General features: G+C 40.1%; 1 long non-coding RNA gene across 1 annotated transcript; it reads left to right on the top strand.

Annotated features, from left to right (window-relative positions):
* Positions 1-276: 276 nt before the first annotated feature.
* On the top strand, positions 277-5,385 carry LOC128320575 (uncharacterized). Its single transcript, XR_008304124.1, has 3 exons — positions 277-2,368; positions 2,503-2,614; positions 2,711-5,385. It is a non-coding gene; the product is annotated as an uncharacterized LOC128320575 (long non-coding RNA).
* Positions 5,386-6,283: the final 898 nt, after the last annotated feature.

The raw sequence follows: 6,283 nt of genomic DNA, 5'->3' as shown, positions 1-6,283 counted from the left end.
TTTTAATTTTTATATTGTCTTTTTTTTTTTGGCAGATAAATTTCTTATTCCAGTTGTTTATTTCTAGAAAGAATATCTGCCAAGACAAATTTTAAATTAGACTTTATGTGTGTATATATATATATATACATATATATATATATATATATATATATATATATATATACACACAGACACGCAGATCAGCCATAACATTAAAGCCACTGACCGGTGAAGTGAATAATATTGAGTACAATGGCATCTGTCAAGGGGGGATATATTAGGTAGCATGTGAACAGTCAGTTCTCAAAGTAGATGTGTTGGAAGCAGGAAAAATGGGCAAGTAAAAGCATCTGAGTGACTTTGACAAAGGCCAAATTGTGATGGCTAGACGACTGGGTCAGAGCATCTCCAAAACGGCAGGTCTTGTGGGGTGTTCCCGGTATGTAGTGGTTAGTACCTCCCAAAAGTGGTCCAAGGAAGGACAACCGGTGAACTGGCGACAGGGTCATGGGCGCCCAAGATTCACTGATGTGTGAAAGCTTGCCCATCTAGTCCGATCCCACAGAAGAGCTACTGTAGCACAAACTGCTGAAAAAAATTGGCTGAAAATGCTGGCTATGATGGAAATGTGTCAGAACACACAGTGCATCGCAGTTTGCTGCGTATGGGGCTGTGTATCTGCAGACCAGTCAGAGTTCCCATACTGACCACTGTCCACTGCTGAAAGCTCCTACAATGCGTGCCTGAGCATCAGAACTGATGAAATCTTCCTTTAATTGCATAAAATTGTATTAAAACTATGGGCATTAATATGGTGTTGGTCCCCACTTGTTGCTGTAACAGTCTCCACTCTTCTGAGAAGGCTTTCCATTCGATTTTTGGAACATGGCTGTGGGAATTTGTTCTGTGCAAGCTACTCGAGTTCTTCCACACCAAACTTGGTAAACCTGTCTTTATGGATCGTACTTTGTGCACAGGGGCATTGTCATGCTGGAACAGGTTTGGGCTGGGCCACTTAGTTCCAGTGAAAGGAAATCTTAATGCTTCAGAATACAAAGACATTCTAAGCAGTTGTGTTTTCAAGTTTGTAGCAACAGTTTGGGGACCTTCAAATGGGTGTTACAGTCAGGTGTCAATACACTTTTGGCCATATAGTGTTGTTGGTACAATTAAAGCCTACATTTAAACTAAATTAAGTTTTTTTTTTAATTAATTTGTTTTTTTAAAATATGTATGTGACATGATGCTATGTGACAAAATGTGCAGTGGAGTGTTAATGTGGTAGTGAAAAAATAAACAAGAAAAGAAATGAAAGAAGACAATCAGATCTGTGTCCATCTTTGATGGTAGCAGAATAGCAGAAACATTCTGAGACTTGCTTCCACTATGCAGGGAAGATTTATTTTTATTTTATTTATTAAAGTATTTACAAAGCTCTGCATATTTCTGTCATTTAGGTGTAGACTATTTTGAAAGTCTGCATGAACATCATTAATAATTCATGTGAACTGATGATATTGGTCCCTTAATTAGACATAAATTACTATGCTACTACAGCATTAGGGCATGCATTAGACATGCTTATCTTATCCATATTCATTACACTTCATGCTGCATTAAATGCATAAATTAATGATTGCTTATGTATGTAATCATGCACAAATTAATGTTATTTCATGAACCCATTTTGTAATTTCATGAACCCATTTTCCAATATCAGCTTTATTGTCATTGGGCTTGCTACTCTTTAAATATCAGTGTCAACATATGCCTTTAAAAAGTCCAAATATGTCAAATATGGCATTCTGACTGCAGTACCTTCAGTTCCCATACAGTTTTTTGATTGTTATTTAAATGCTTAATGTCCTTCGGAGGGGCAGGTCATGGATAAGCAGGCTTAATATTCTCAATCACTGCCAACACGTGGCCACTGTCACGTAGTATAGTCACTACAAAATGCTGCATCAGCAGTGATTCTCACTTTTAATCTTTCTCTTTGGTCAGCAGCACCCAGAGGGAGTGGAAGTAACCAAGCTCTAAATTCTGCCAACCCACTCCATCCAATCATGCCTGTCCTTTGCCTCAGTCCTCCTTCACAGACCAACTGCTCTTTGCCACACACACACACACACACACACATTTCAGTTTCCCATGTTTGATCCAGTTTTCTTTACATTGCTTTGTTTGCTCGATCAACTGACTCTGTCTTACAATTTCAATTTTTATTAAAGAAGTTATAATCACCCTTACATCCACCTGCCTTGGAATTCCTGACAGAAACCCTTGGCAGGAAAATGGATGTTTGAGTGTTCTGGATTCAGAGTGAAGACTTCATGAGGCTGTTACCAACCAGGGAAGGATGTTGCGTGATCACCAACAGGAATTGGTAAGGGAGGTTCCACATGAGCTTGCCTGCTATAATAACAGTGTGAGTCTGGACTATCTCATTAACATGTCTAAAAACCTGGATAACTGAATTTATTTCCATTCAATTCAGTTTGATTTAATTCCATTTTGCAGAAGGCAAGGAAGAAGACTGGGCCTGTGCAGCTACTGTGAAGAACCTGATCAGAGTTTGGAGAGATGCCCTCATTTCCCCATATCTCAGAAACTTAATCACACATAGACCAAGGTAAGCTCCCTTTATTCATGATATCTCCAGATATCAGATTCTTGCCCATAACTTTTCATTATCATGACCTGACTCTGTCCTCTCCAACTCTCTTAGACTTTGCAGCATCAAACTTCCTGGCAGCACATCTGGTTAATCAACTACAGGTACCCACAGACCCTCTCAAAACATTTATCGTGGTACAAGCCATAGATGGGAAACCTATCAGTATGGGTTCTATCTCACACATCATTGACCCCATTAGTATGATCATAGGTGCCATTCACCATGAGAGGGCTCCCTTCCTCATCAAAACATCAACGTCATATCAAGTAGTTCTTGGGTAACCTTAGTAATAGTTACAGCTTCACAACCCCACAATAGACTGGCAGTTAAGACAGATCCTCCCTTGTAGGGAAAATTGTCTTAAGCTGCCATGCAAATTTTCATCCTGCTCCACGTTCATACAGATTCCCAAATTTATGGTAGAGGCAGATCACTTCTGTTATTCAGACCTCCGATAAGTCTTACGCACCACACAACCTCAGAATCATATCTGTCCTCTATCGTGAAAATAGGTGGGAAATAGTAGGAAATATTTAGAGAAGGCACTTCAACAAACCTTCATTCGTCCCTCCACATCACCAGCTTTTATTTTTCAAGAAAAACTGTAATTTTTCAACAAAAAACAAGGGGTCTGTATTGTTGCACAGATTATAAGGGTTTGAACAAGATCATGGTGACATAACAGTACGCACTCCCCTTGGTGCTATCTAAATGTGCAGAACTCATATGCATTAATACCTTACAGGGGACAGACCCTTCTTTAAATTGGGGTGATATAGCATATAGAAGGGAGGTGGCTGATCTGGTGGTGTTGTTCCAGAACAATAATCTCTCCTTAAATGCCAGCAAACCCAAGGAGATGATTCTCAACCTATGAAAGAGGAGGGAACAGCACATACCACTGCACATAGATGAGGCAGAGGTGGAGAGGGTGAAATTCCTTGATGCTCATATCAGCGAAGATCTCGCCTAGTCCACAGCACAAACCATCTAATAAGGAAATTCCAGCAGCATCTGAGGATTCTTCCTGAGGATTCTAAAGAAATTTGGCACTTCTACAGGGGTATCTTTGAGAGCAGTCTCACCAGTAGCATCACAGTCTGGTTTGGATTCTGCTCTACTCAGGACCATAAGGCTCTTTAGCAAATGGTTAGAACTACTCAAACCATCAGAGGAGCAGCCTACCCATCACTGAAGGACATTTACCAGGTCACCAGGAGAGTCCACAATATCATCATGGAGATAACCCACCTCAAACACAGCCTGTTTACACTCCTACCATCAGGTAGACACTATGAACACTCTTGACTATGGACACTCGACTTCAAAAGGAACAGTTTTTATCTGCAGGCCATCAGGCTTGTCAATAACTCTCACCCACTGCTGCTCCCACCAGCACATATAACTGACACTATCCATTGAGGGGCTGGGCTTAATGCCCTAGACACACATACTCACACATGCACACTGCTACTAGCAAACTTTGCAATATTGAACATTTTTGCACAATTCAATTGTGATGAGGAGGAGGGAGAGGCCAGGCTGTGAGGACACACACCTGACTCTGAGTTGGCTAATCAGTGGGAGAGAGGGATAAAGGAGCAGCTGGAGAGAGAGGGGGAGAGAGAGATGCGTGTTTTGTGTTTCCCGTTATGTTTATGTGATGTTTATGATTAAACGTTACGTTTAAGTTCCCGGTTCCCGCCTCCTCCTTGCTGTCTTTGATGTTTTGTTACAGCAATTTTTGAGCATTGCCTCTTGCACATAAGGACAAAACCTTGCACATGTAACCCAGTTGCAACAGCAGTGTGTTTCTTTGCAAATCCAACAAGGTTTATTAGACAATATTAAAGGTTTAAAGATGAAAAGAAACAAAATCAACAAAACAAAAATAATTGTGACTGCAGCAGACTACAGGGCTCCCTTATCACACGCACTGACCAAAGTTTCCTCAGAGAAGTGCACACTCAATTAAGCATCAAGGGGAAAACTCACCGCAAACCCAAAGCAAAGTGATCACTCAAATAAACCATTACAAATTATCCCCCACCTCACCAAAGCCAGTTATCACCTGTAAGTCGGAAACAAACCGACACTGCCACCCAACACTTCAGTACAAAAGATCCAAACTCACATTCAAGTCATCTCTTATAACAACCCAGTAAGCCACCAAAGTTCTCAATAACAGTAAATGGCAATCGTATCATCTGTGCTATTAAATAAATCTGCTTAATTCTTTGAGGCACCAATCAACATTTTTCCTGTGAAAACACTCCCAAATTCAATTCTGTACACAAAACTAATCTTCTCTTCTGCTATTACACAGCCTTGAAAACAGCCCACAGCTTCTCCCACACGGCACATGGCACCACAAAGAGGATGCCCAACTAATTATATTTCCTCTTTATAGTGCCTGGGCTAATGGGGATTGCAGTCCAAAATAATTTGTAGTTCTAAACCCAGAGAAAATGTATTCCCTTCCTTCTCTACCTCATTACACACATAAGAACAAAACATCTTGAATCTCTAGTTATATAATTGCACTATATTTATATTTATACAATGACACCTAATGTATGTTTTATTGTACAAGTGCCATTGTCTTTACTATTGCACTACAGCCTACCTACCACACATTAGTACTTGTATATTTCATATTATACTTGTAATATGTATATCACACTCCACCTGTACACTTCACCCCACAGTGCAATTTCCAACCATTTTACAACACTATCTGTACAGTATTGATGGTTTATTATTATCTTATTTATCACTGTAAAGTGTAACTGTCTGTTTTGCTGTGCATATGAAAATAAACACTTGAATCTTTAATAATCACTCATATTTGAAAGTGGGGAAATGTCTTCCACCAGATTTCCATTTCTTAGGCTACATCACTAAAACCCAAGGGGTTCAGATGGATGACCACAAGGTGGCAGCAGATGTAGGTTGGCCTGACCCTCATACCATCAAGCACTGCAACGTTTTCTGGGATCCACTGGGATTCATTGACTACTTTCACTGCAGCTCCTCTCATTCCTTACTGAAAGGAGGTAAAACTACGTTAAAATGGAATTTGGCCACCACACTTGTCTTCAATGACCACAAAAGAAGGTTCACATTGGATTCAAACATCCTTACCCCACACTTACTTTCACTGTGGAGGTGGATGCACTGAATACTGAAGGAGCCATTCTCTCATACAGACAAGGTCACTCTTCCAAACTCTATCCATTTTACTTACACAAAACAAGTCACCTCCAAACAGTCATAGAGGTAAGGTTACATACTTCCTTTCCGTCCATATTGCCAGGGGGATTTCCTTCAAAACTTGTGAAGCATGTGTATTGAAGTTGTCACGAGGGTTGACAACAGATAGCACTCATAAATCATGCAAATACCATACTCATTTATTGAGGATATAACTCATGAATTAATACTGCTTCCTACTGTGGAAAAGAATCACCGAAGTTGTTGATACTGTTCCTTATGCTATGGAGGATGAAACTCACTCATCTACTGGAATTGTTCTTTATTGTAAATAAGAATGCTCCCTCACTCTGCATTCAGTACTCTCTATCGAGGGTAAGAAATACACATGGTTATGATACTGACCCCTTC

Source organism: Pangasianodon hypophthalmus, chromosome 16, assembly GCF_027358585.1.
Source record: "Pangasianodon hypophthalmus isolate fPanHyp1 chromosome 16, fPanHyp1.pri, whole genome shotgun sequence".
Taxonomy (NCBI): domain Eukaryota; kingdom Metazoa; phylum Chordata; class Actinopteri; order Siluriformes; family Pangasiidae; genus Pangasianodon; species Pangasianodon hypophthalmus.
The sequence above is the reverse complement of the archived record's forward strand: the minus strand, read 5'-3'. Positions and strand labels throughout refer to the sequence as shown.